At 34.1% G+C, this 13775-nt stretch overlaps 1 protein-coding gene across 4 annotated transcripts in view; it reads left to right on the forward strand.

The window, feature by feature from the left end:
* Nucleotides 1-1121: 1121 nt before the first annotated feature.
* Nuak1 (Nuak family kinase 1) overlaps nucleotides 1122-13775 on the forward strand; it is a 43325-nt gene continuing 30671 nt past the window's right edge. For all 4 annotated transcript variants that reach the window (XM_073084698.1, XM_073084701.1, XM_073084702.1 and 1 more), the window contains exon 1: nucleotides 1122-1350. The gene's annotated coding sequence lies outside the window, so the exon portion shown is untranslated. The remainder of the gene's footprint in view (nucleotides 1351-13775) is intronic.

Here is a 13775-nt window from a genome sequence, read left to right on the forward strand (position 1 = left end):
ATTGCCTATTGACAGCCGATGTTTGTGACCGTGTCTATTGTCTGGAACGGCCCCAACGAAAGCTGATTTAAGAAGACAAATCGTCTTGGAAAAATGTTGACAGAACTCCAGCTGTTTAATATGTATTATTTTTTACGCAATATCTTTACGTAATAAGCGTTAGCAGATGCGACGTTACACTCAATCTGTCGTTATACTTCTACCAAGTTTATTATTAGTTACTACTATAAAGCAACTAATTTAGTTCATGTTAGTAATGACCTTATAGGACGATACAGACAGTTCAGCGTAAATCCAGCGCTGCTTGCCCACTAACCCTTACACAAGTATGGTCCAGGGTGCAGGTCATCCGCCGCTGCGAGGGTTGAATTTGGCCTAGTAGTGGAAAATAAGCAAAAGGCTACCGAGTTTCATTACTTATAGTTATATCTCAAAGCACATGGTGCATATCAAATATGGTGCATAATATGTGAGATTCATACTATTTCAGTCCAGTGTTACTCCCATTACACGAACGAGCTGACATTTAATAAATTAATACACAAAACCATTTGATTTATTATTTTTTTCTTTAGTATCGTAAAGTGAGTATACTTTGCGACACACTGCTAGTCCGCTCTGAAGTTGTTGTGAGCAAGTGTAATCACACAATTTGCTATGGCGATGCGATTCATTTCTATATTCAGAGTGGACTAAGCGGGCTATAATTCGGTAAGGTTTATTAACATATGATTACTCACATTCAATATTACATTTTATTATTAGATAGAATCTCGTTCTAAAAGCTATCATAACTTGCAAACAAATATGGTACAAATATCCGAAAAGGCATTATATCATTTAAAAGTGATGGTATTTCTTTCATTAATACTATAAATTACAAATCTTCAGAAATAACCCTGAAAATAAAATAAAAACTGTCTATTCACATTTTCAGTACTGCATTCTAACGCCATCTATATTACCATTATGATTTACTGGTTGTTCTACTGTGACTGCGCCATCTATACAAATATATCAATTTTATAATATTGCTACTAGATGTCGCTGTTCGACCAATAGTCCTTTCATCTTATTCTCTAAAAATAACACTAGAGTTCGTTCAAAGCGCTATATTTAGTTTTTAGACATTTGACAAAAAAGATGGCAGCGATTGCCGACTGCTGTCCTTCGGAATTATTGCGAAAATGGCGCATTATGTGATATTTTCACATAATTTATTAATTATAAGTGAAAATTTGTGTAGTGCTGCTTTGTGATAGTGTGTTATTTTACATGAATGACAGTGTTAATCGTGTGTAAATAGGACTTCGACTTTCTTCTGGATATTGGATTACACATAAAATAAAGGTATTTGAAGTCCTCCTACGCATAAAATGTTATTTGACTGATGTTCTTCTCACTAATTCTGAGATTGTCTTGTTTCTAATAAAGGACGGTATTGTTTAGGACCATTACATAAGAATATATACGCACCATACGTTATGGGTATGGGTACTTTTATCCCAGGAACCATCTATATTTTTGATAGCAAGTAGTTCGTGGAATTGTAGTACGTGCTCTCGTTTGTGCAGCGGGATTCATGGTCGTTAGATTTAGTGGGTGCTTGCTCGAGCTCATGACATCAGCAGGCCATACTTCTGCTGTAAACATTTAGCATCGAAAGGCGTGATTCACCGCGCTATATTGCCTTCTCAGAGACATTCATTCAGTAAAAATATGATGACAAGTGACTAAAAACATCTGTTAAATATTCATTATAATATCTACCATATTTTATGTATCATACTAAAAGTTGTTTTAAGATCCATTAATAGAGTCCATTAAATGTAAAAATAATCATTACACATACATCGAATTTATGAAACGAATAAGTGAGTTCGAAATAAAATGTGCATTTTAAAAATAACTAGCTTATACAATAAATTCATGCTGTCGATGTATGCCTAATTCACATTGCTATAACTAATTAGTGACCAATTATTATTTAGTTGAACCATTATTTACATGCATATTACTTTCGTGAGTAACAAACATGTAGCAGTAAATAATAACTATTTATTTCCTCAATTAAATAATAATGAACTTACCATATTGCTGTAGCAACAACAAAATGGTGAAATGTTAATTGTAAATAATAGTTTTAATGGTTCCAAAAAAGCTTTGCAATAATATATTTTTTTAAAATTATATTAATAATAATTTTGCTTTCATTTCTTTTTGTATAATTTGTGTTTACTTCTAATCTATACTATACTAATATTATAAAGAGGATCTCTTTGTTTGTTTGATTGATTGTAATGAATAGGCTCAAAAACTACTAGACCGATTTTAAAAACTCTTTCACCATTCGAAAGTTACATTTTCCACGAGTAACATAGGCTATATTTTATATGAAATATATTTAATAAATAGATTTTGAGGTACAAAGTTTGCCTGGTCAGCTAGTTCTAAATAAATCAAAACAAAATTTCCTTTATATTTTTTGAAATTTTGAATATTTTATGAGTATACCTACCTACTATCTCAATCACTATATTACTGATCAAAGTAAACTATTTATATTTATAATTAAAATAAATTACTATTTTAAATCTGATATAATTATACATTTCTAATAAAATCAACAAAATTGATATGCTGATTTTTAAAAGTTATATTGTTTTATTTTACTAATTTCCAATAATATTGATTGATTTCACAGACAAATGGTTAATAACTGGGTCTCATGATAGGATGTACATGTATGTGCATATATTATTCTTACTCTGTTTCCTTTCGATCATGACTAATTGCTGCTTGTTTATTTCATCCTCATAAATATAGATTGAATGCACCATATTTTATGTTGCTTTTATTAAAATATTTTGCAGGAAATTGTTTAGCCATATATGTAGGTTAATTTGTAAAATATTATTAATCTGTTTAATAATATTGGACTCATTTCTATATGTGGGTTCATTTTTAAGGTGGTAGAACCCTTTGTGGTTCGACTCCGACGACACCACCGCCAAACCTATTTCTGCCTTATAACAGCAGTGTTAAGCGCTGCTGTGTTCTGGTTTGAAGGGTGTGGTAAGGGAGACATACTTTTCCGAAGCACTCCAGCTAAGTCCTCAGGAGTAGGCGCATCTGTGGCAGACCTCAGATAGGAATATCTAATCCTATACGGGGTTGATTACAGATGTCCATGGGAGGCAGTAGCCACTTACCATCAGGTGAACTGCATGCTCGTCTGCTACTCCTATATAAAAAAAAAATGTTCAAAAGGTGGAAAAACCAGTATGGTTTGATCAGAGAGGTACCATTGATTTTTACCATTAAGCAGTTCTTCTATTTCAGTGGACGGGGATGGATTCAATCTGATTTACATATGATGTGGCTATCGTAGCCCTTCAGGAGTGGGAACACATCTATGACCTGCTTCTGTTAGAATCCGTTTTTTGTGGAGATTGTTACAGATGTCCATGGCCATCAATGTCCATTTACCATAATAAAAAGAACCTACCCAACATATCACACATCCAATATTGAACAAAGGTTGTTAATAATATATTCAAACAATACAAAAATAATGTATAAACTTAATTTTCTGGGATTGGATTGGATTAGATTTTCTGGGAAGCTTCCTAATTTTGTAGACATAGCAACTGTGACACAGATAAATTATTAGGCCAAGTTGATTTAGTCTATGAGCACAGTAGTATAATGGAAAATGCAAAGTCAATACACTGTATATTTTTTAATTGTATGGTAAAGTTAATTGCTGAGGTCTCCTTAACTAAGTATTAAAGCACATTGCTCTGGTAAAGTGGCTAAACAAATATATTCTTCAATAAATATAAATAAATAGTACATTTTTTTTTAGTTTTTTAATATATTTTTGACTTTATTATATGATGACATGATTCTTTGTGTTGAAACTTTTATTCTGTTAAGAAATATAATCTAAAATCTTATGGTACTAGTGAAGTAAGTTTAGAATTATATTTTTAATTCAATTGAAAATATAATTTTATATCACTACCACTAGATCAACTGTTAAACAAAATATTTATTTGCATTGACCCTTAATTTTATAGATTTTTCACAATACCCCATAACCCTAAGTAATAAAACATCATTAGGATTGCTTATATTAAAACTTTATAGTAATAAGATTAAAAAAAACATCTTTCAATATTTATCCACACATATCTATACTATTTGCTACTGTTTAGCAACCAAGGCATTTATCCTGTAAAATGCATACTTACATACTACAAATAATGAGAAGTACATTATGTATTTACCAGGATCACAATTTACAAGGTATAATATCCCATGCCTCGTATGAAACCGCGTTTAATGTTATTTCCGTGAACTTAGGCCATGGCCACACTAAATAAATAATAGTTGCTATTACTTTTAGCACCATTGTTATAACTAACAAATGTAATTTATAATTAGGGCTATCAGTTAGAGGAAACATCCGAAATACGTTCTATCTATCGATTTTTATCAATTGCATTGATTTAGCAAATGTTACGGTGTTTTACCATCTTTACCGTTTTCTATATATCTGTAAAGTACCAGCTAAGTGAATTCTTTTAAGTAGAAATTCCGTCTTTAATTTGTCATTTTCTTGTGTTTAAATGTGAAATAACTAAATAAAAAAAATATGTTTACTGACGTATTGTTTATAGATAGTAAGCTGCAACAATGTCGGTTTGTTTAATAAAGCAACATATTTACGTATGACTGTACGCGTACGTTTACTTACTTTACGGCCCACATTGAGTCGTTGAGCCTAGGACTGCTTTATCTGGCCGCGGCCTTACTCCAGTGGAGCCACAACACCCAGCAGATTAGCGTTGGCGGCTTGTTTACCGGTTCCAATTTCACGGATTTCCTCATTGCGATTCGGTTTCTCAAGTCAATGCACTACCGTAAGAATTCGGAATGCAGAGCAGATCAAAAGAGCTATAATCATTGGCACCATTACGATTATTGTGGCCAAGAGATATCAGAAGCGCACAATGAAAATGCAGCAAATGTAAACAAACTAGTATTCATGTTAGTATTCATGTTATGGATGCGAGTGATGAGACAGGTGCGTTGAATGAAAAAATATTTGTTTAAAAAAACTTATATTAGTATTGCACGCAAGCACGTTTGTCGCGCGCTGCATGTTGTCATTAAGATTTATGAAATCAAACTATATTACAAATAAAACTAGCTTAATCCGTGGCTTCGTTCACCGTCAAAGGTTGTTATCTATCTCCCGGCTTGTACTTTATTTCAGGATAAAAGGTTTCAGGATAAAATGTCTTTATTGGACCCCTGATAATGTGTTTACAACTGAATATCGGTGGTAATTAAGGCGTGAAAGAGTAGCTAACAAACTCAATTTCGCATTTATAATATTAGGTCATTAGGATATAAGTAAATTATAAAGAAAATGGCGTTGAGGTTGTCTATTATTTTTAATTTATAGTGACACCAAGTGAACAATTGAATGCAAAATAATATTGGCTATATAATATCCTTTTTTTAACTTTTGAAAATATTTTATTGTTAAACACTATTTTGTTATTATGCGCTGTTTTATTGGGGAAAAACATATATTTTAATGTCTCATTATTTCTTTGAATTATATATTTTTTTATAAATCCATGTAGCTAGTAATATGTACCTCATATTATGTCATATTCATTGAATATGTATTTAATCGAGTATGTAAGATTATGCCAGTTCGTAATAATCAAAACAATAACCCATGTAAAGTATGTATTAGCGATAAGTCACGTTCTAACAATGCGATAGCTACTTATATGTTTATAAGCAACTCGATTTTTCTTGAGACTTCGTCCGCGTGGATTGTAGTTGGTGGACTAATGGTTCATATGTTATACTGTTTTTCATAGTGTTACTATTGGGTTAAATAAAATACACCACCTCTTAATATACATGCACCTCAAATTCATATTTTAAGTAGGTATCAAATCTTATAAAAGATTAGGTACTCACTTAACACAGTTACAGAAAGCTATTTAGTGTTAAGCTTACCAAAGTTGAATAAGTATTAATCTTTCTTATTCATATAAATTGTCACTAACTATTATTTTCACTTATTTTACTCGTATATCGAACAACAGATTTTCAGGGTGCTTATTTTTATATTATATTTGATATTTAATATAGATCTGATCAATTTACAATTCAAGTTACTTCGATTGGTCAAATATACGTGATATACTTACTTTCGAAAAAGAAAATATTTTTTATCCAATCTTCTTGATGTCATATTATTGTTGCTGTTAACAGATATAATTTATAATAGGAAACTTCTACCAGTCAGACTTAGATGAGTTATATCAAAGCAGTCAGATATCAACGTTAGTTTAATCTGACGAATTATATCATGAGATATATGGCTCTAACTATTAATTATTGCTCATTATTGCTACTTGCCGAATTGGCTAAGTTCCAATCAAAACTGTGCTGTTTTAGAATCGATAAGACGCGTGTTTTTCTTAATTGTCAATTTAATTAGCAGTTAATTTACATACATAGATCAATTACAACTCATAAGAAACGTATGACGTAAAAGGCTGCAAAACTAATTTAATTACTTATTTGTTTATAATCACAAAAAGGCGATTATCGTTTAACCTGAATTAATTGTACGGTTAAATATTACATTATGGTCAACTGCTAGGATATCTGACAAATATCAATGTCGCTTGAAATTAAATTACGTGTTTGCACATCTTTTTATCCTTCCAAAATGTTTTTGAACACTACAGGAATCCTTGTGTACATTCCGTACATTTCCAAATGACGGCAAAGTGATCAAGTCGCGCAGCTCATTTGGACTGATTTTAAGCATTTGTTTACTGTAATTTTGTGTCGGTTGCCAAATCATTCGGAGACTGCGAGTTGTTGATTTTGTATTGGTAGTACAACACTAACGAGTCAAGTGCGTCGAATACATCAGAGTAACATTTTATGCACTTCCGTGCAAGCGCTGTTCATTCCGTGCCTAATTACATTTAGTTATACATTTTCTTCTTATTTGATTCTTACTACACTTAATAGGGTCACATTTAGTCGCGTAAATGTAGGGAGCGGTAAACTAAATTTAGTAAGTCTTAACTAATTTTAGTTTACAATCGTAATTTAGGGCATTATGCAGAGTTGAGTCATCAGTGTGGAATTATGTTTTATTTCTGTTACATTCATCGGCTCCGAGTCTTAGAGTCTTTGCCAAATTATAAAGTTTTAACGACAAAAATGTGCATAAAACAGCGTGCGTCATTTCGATGTAGTTTGTACCATCAGTCAATTTTGATGCCGTTTATGGTCGTTAGAGGTTAGTTATTTTGTTTCACAGTTTCTTTTTACAGCTGTACTATTATAATATGTTAATGATTAATTTGTTATTAAATAAAGGTCTGGTATTGAAAAGATCATAATGTAATTTTAATAAAAGGCCGTAATTACGATGTAATCGTTATGTACAAAATATTTAATGATTCCTCATAATAGCCCCTTAGGATTACATGAGTAGAATAGTAGACGTTAGATTCTAATTTGCATCTTGAATACCATTCGTCGAAACAAGAATTTTTAATAATGGGTCCTAGGGTGGGTGTGTATTTTGTAGGATTCGTAGGCGAAGTGCGAATAGTTGATTGGAGGTTATTCAACTGGTGAGTGGACCGAAATAGCGCGATCACTCGCGGCATCTCCGCTCGCTCCGCGCGTGCACCACCGATGACGAGTGCCGCCGGCCCTGGGACACGTCGTGCTTCCGGGATACGGTGACGGCTCACATCGAACTTGTATTGTACCACTCTACCACCGTATAGATGTTGCTACATTGAAAAGTGAACTGATCGGTTGATATATTTATAGAATGTGTTACATTATCTTCCGTGCCGTGGGGAATGCCGTGCCATAACTACAATCGGTCATTACTTAGGGAACAACGAATTTCGTGTCGCTTATTATTAGTGGCACAAGTTTAGTCCCAGGACTTAATATTTAAGATATCAATAAAATCTTGATATCATGGCTACATTATGATCCGAAATGATATTGAAACGTCTCATAAACATGATTCGTGATTGTTGGAAATGTCTTGCGAAACCGAAGTCTCGATAATAAAATGGTACGTGGGCTGATGTATCAACACGTGACGTCACGATTTTGATGTAAAGATTTATGTCTTGTCTTTATATTATTGCGTCGGTCGGTGCCGGGCGGGGACGGCGGCGTCGCGGCTGCGGCGGATCCCGCGCGGTACATCGAATCGGGATATTTATAGAGGCGCCGAGACGCCGGCCCCACACTATCCCCGCACGTTAATTGGCTACTTGCGCCGCATTTTTCTGGACGTGACCGTTCACACGACGCCAATGCCATTGGGACGGCCCCGGCGACCGACAAACATTGACACCTATGTACTGGCCTACATACAACGACGGTTAACTCGGTGACATTACGAGAGTACGTACTCGTGTTACACGTACAAATAAATCCTGATGACAGTTCAAGATGACTGCGGAACTCGCAAAGCTGTATAACAGTATACAATATACATATTCAGAGAAAGCGCGTCGAGCACTCTTCAGGATTGTAAATTACTGCGGCACAATCGCAGCTGTTCCGACGAAAAGTTTCCTATAACTATTGCTGCTGTATTATTTTAGATTGTTGATATATAAATGGAAATCCGGTGTTTTTCATGTCTATAACTTTTAAAGCAAAAACTTTAAAGCGTAATTTATTCTAGCGTCAAAAGACGTCATTAAAAAATCTTAGTATAAATGTTAAGACTTATTTTCTTCTCTTAAAAACTCGAACACTCCTAGCTGAATGCTTGACAGGAATAAGGTTAACGATGGAGTGGATATTAGTGTTTGCGAGCAAGCAACTAGCGCTGTGGAGCAGCGTCGAAATGGGAACCCTCCGCCACCTACGACGAATGCGCCATTTACACGGGTAACCGACCGCCCCACTTCCGCGCCAACACCTATTTTGTTTTTATTACGGTTCGTATACCAAAACATACGCTGTGAAAAGTGCAGATGAAACATGGAAGTTGGACCAGGATCGGTGATCTTTGGCATTCAACTGTGGCGGCACCACTTGACTGCTATACTGGTCTATGATTTATTATCTGCTCAATATGCGGTAACAAGTACCCATAGGAGCCAGATACAGAACACTTAACATCACGTGGATTGTATATAAATAGATTTATTATTAAAAAACCTTTGTTAATGGTTCTTAACAACCTAAACGATTCAGTATAGCAAAATTGACCATGTATTTATTCAATAGCGATATCCGTTATATGTCGCTGTTGATTATTTTTATAAATATTCGGGGTACACTCCGATTTTCCTTGCACGCCTTCCCTTAGGTGTGCTGAAAAGACCTTTTCTTTTTTTTATTTACGAAGGGGAAACCTTCAAAAGGTACCCCGTGCCGTGGGAGCTACGCAGGGTTATGTGGGATTCTTACCGCACTAAAACCCCCCCGGTGGCCGTCGTCGGCGCTGCGTATAGGGGTATAGGGCTTCGGGATCTTTAAAGGAACGCAACCGGAGTCCTCTTAGCGCGTTGCCCCGTCGGGCTCCGCCCAGGTGAGCTTGACGCTGCCACACCGTCTGGTGCGTACGACCGTATGCGACCACACATACCGCCGCTCTTCCCGGGGTCGGTTACCGGACGGTTCGAGCTCTCACTCTTAATGCGACTAAGATACATTGAAAAGGTGCTATTGAAACATTTTTGCATGAAACTCTGTTTTCTTTTCAATTAACAAAAGTACTAAAACAACAAAATATATTCTAGACATAATTCAGTGTCGCGGCGTACAATAATTGCTTAGTGTTTTGCCCACGTAAAATTGTTAAATTTAATTTCCTAGAATTTTCGTGGCGATGGACGATTTTGGCGTTAGATTAAAAATATCTTTTCTTTTATTCCACAGTATTTCAACAGTCAATAACCTCTTAAAGTTAATTAAATAACGTTTATGTAACATGTTCTTCTTGAAAGAAAGATATATTTGGAAAATCTGTTTTCCCGAATGCGGTGGGTAAAATTTTTCGATCGTATGTATACGTATATCTCATTCTTTGGCATACCCTACAAGTCTTACAACACAAATTGATTGACGGTTTTTAATATATGAGGTGTCTTTGGATTCGTCTAATTTGTGTTTTATACTAGTGTGTAGGCCCCATTAAAAAATACGTTTTATGCGTTATTGCAGTCTTCGTCTTACCACATCCTGAAGAACATAGGTCTAGATGTGATCTAGTTAAGTAAACGCTTCCACAAATTTGAATTTGGATTGCGAATTTGTATGACAGTTTAAACGATGTTTTGATTGTTAATGTTATAAATCTGAGTTATAGTTATAGTTAACCAGCGCGACGAGGTGATTAATTATGTGATCCTAAAGGGCAACCATGAACGAATTTGACCGAGTTGCCCTTGCTCCCGCGATAATGATAACAAACAGGCTGTTTGGATGAGAATTATGCTGTCAAACATAATAATAACAGGCATGGGAACACATAAACATAAGGATGAATTTTTAAAGGGGGGCTTCGTGGTCAATATCGTAACTATAAGAAAATGCTGAAAGAAGTTACGAGGCCGATTTTGATAAAAATAAAACTAAATCATTGGATTAAAAAAATCTATTTCCCTAGCCGGGAATCAAACCTGTTGAATTATAAAAACAAAACACTTCTTAATTATTCCACCACCAAGTGGGAGATTGTCGCTTATAAAGATCAAATTCTGGGAAGTAATTATATATTTCATTGTGGTACGAAACCTTTCGTATGCGAGTTCGAATTGCATTTTGTCTATTCTATTAATCATGCCTTAATGCTATAACTACACCCTGACGAAAATAGTTTAATATTTATGTGAGAATCACAAATACATATAATAAACTCTCTATTGAAATATCAATTGAGACAAGTTTAATTTAAATACATCTTAAATTTAGGTACCTACATTAACTTAAGGAATATGTTGGTATATTTTCATTCATTGGAACTATATTTTAGTACTAATTGTATTAAATGTATTGTATTCGTATTCATTTTTAGTGTCGCATTTGAGTGTTTGTTTTTTCCTGATTTGCTTAAAACGCTCGGATAATATTTCTTTATTATTTGATATAGGCATGGGCGCCGCCAGGATTATTGACAGGGAGGTGCATAGCCGTTCGGGCGGTGCTATCGAAATGGTCTTATATGTATTTCGATGACCTATAGATTTTTTCGATGATACAAATTTAACAGATTATTTGGTTCTAAGGAGCTTTTTTTTCACTGATAAATATTTGCAGAGATTTGACTTCGCCTATGAATTTTCTTTATGGCCAGGTGCATCCCTGCAACGCCCTGCCGGCGCTTATGGATATAGATATGCAAATAGACAGACACAGAACAGTTCAATACATTTTTCTCTTCTGAATAACAACAGTTTTTATTTTATTTTGTAGGCTTTAAGGCTATTGACGAGGTTTAGTATTATCATTTATCAATAATCAATATAATTATTTTTTATAAGATTCTAGTCGAATTTATAAGATCGAAATTTGACAATTTCTAAAATGCAATGATTGTAAAATTTGAAAGTAATAGACAAAATATCGGATAAAATCAGTAATAAAGACGGGCACTATTCGGTATGTTGTAAAACTAGAGCATGGATATAACGATAACAATTAATTAATAGAAGCAATTTTATAATGTCCCCTAATGGAAATTGATTAATGTAGAACTCGCGTGGTTATAAGTTCTCTCGAGACTGTCCCAGCATTTACCGGAACGTAACGGTTGTTACGGCGCTAACCGTGACGCACCCATTTACATGACAATTCCGATTACTCGCTATTTCAATTATAATTATTAATTATCTACTTTTTGATACTAAGTAGACATTTAATAAGGATAATGAAACTTTTATTGATATATTTAATTTGTAAATGTATTGAGCGTTTCGGTCTTGACACCACTTTGAAGGTGGTTTAACTCTACGTTGATTGCGGTTATAAAACTAAAATCACCACTGACAGTATTTATTTTATCGACTGTGGTGATAAAACCACCACTGGCATATTCTTGTTTCTGATCTAGATTAAAAATTGTGGTTAGGCATTATTGACTGACTTTGAAAAGAATTTTATATGTTTATAGGCTCTACTTATAAAGTCCATGATAAGGTGGATTGCATTTACCATTTACATTTTAGGTGGTTTGCTTCTTGTAAATAAAAAGTTGTTTGAAAGACACCATGCATTATGTACTTTAATTATTTTGTATCAATATAATATTATGTACGTAGGAAAGTAAAAATCGTGGCGCTTGCCAACCTTTTGTCAATGTTACAATGTTACTAAAGCATATTTTTAATTCTAATTATTATACTATCCATTTGTAATTAGTGTACCTAATATTTGATCTGTAGATTTTTTCTGAAAAAGTAGACATTTTGGCCATCACTGACAAAATCATACCTTTCTCATTTGATGTAAGTTCCATTTACAGCAAATACTATTATATAGTTACTGTTTTCTTGACTGGATATTTTCTTAATACTTTATTTTATGAAAATAATCACTGCCAATATATTCACGACACATATGCATGATGTTAACTTTGATGAGCCTTGACGGTCCAACAATAAAATCTTATATTGTTTTTGGATATTTGGATTACAAGGTATATACTTATTTGTTATTTTTTTAAATTGCATAAAGAACCATTCAATACGAATCGATCGATGTATACCAGAATTAAATAAGTAAAACGAGATTTAATAAAATAATTGTAAGACTATTCGTTCTATTACCTAGTTTTCTGGGGCGTGGGACAAAATGGTCGAATTGTTTTAGCGTGGGTAGCTTTTCATCAAGCCTACGCATGTCGCTGTTTGTGGGCGATTTGTCAAAGTCGTCGTGGAGGTTTTTGTGTGCCTTTCCTTTTATCTCGCCTGTCACTATCAGCTTTTTTTTTCCGAATGCCTAATAGCGGCTTTCGTTAATTGCTTCCTCTATCAGTTGAAGTGCTTCCAGTGACTCATATATCTATATCTGAAACAGAAAAGACGTTCCGGCTCCGACAAGAATATTCTAACGAATGACCCTATTACTAGGCGTTTTTCTTTCGTCGCTCGTATACGATGTGCACACGCCGTCTGCTAGTGTGTAAATGACATCTACATAAAATCATGCCAACATGCTACAAATCATATTCTACTTCTGTAAACACAAGTCTGATACATCGCACAATAATATTTATGATAAGTGTGATCGCTGATCCTCGCGGCTTGGTCTACATCCCTTTTGCACACGATCTTTATTGAATTCAAATATATATTATTCGATTTATTGATTCCACTTCTACAATAATAATACGTTAATTTTAATATACTTTAAGTAGTTTTATAGAATAGATATTGTGGTCACTGGCCGGATTATAACGTTCGGATTTAGGTTATCGTTAATTACTTATTAATAGAATAGTCATATAAAGCATTTAACATTCGTCATAGGGTACAGTCACAATCGTTGATCATAAACCGATTCCGAGAACAGGCGAAATGGTATTTCCTCGTAAAATGAGAAGTTTGCATCAGCGGACAAACCGAGTAACTACGTGGTCGTGTTCGGTTATATTTATCAATCGCCTGCGTGTGTAGGTGGCTTAAGAGTATTTTTACCCTCTGTTACAATGTGATTTTTTTGAAACATTT

Source organism: Epargyreus clarus, unplaced genomic scaffold, assembly GCF_041222505.1.
Source record: "Epargyreus clarus isolate Ecla_fem2 unplaced genomic scaffold, WU_Ecla_fem_2.2 ptg000021l, whole genome shotgun sequence".
NCBI classification, from domain to species: Eukaryota; Metazoa; Arthropoda; class Insecta; order Lepidoptera; family Hesperiidae; genus Epargyreus; species Epargyreus clarus.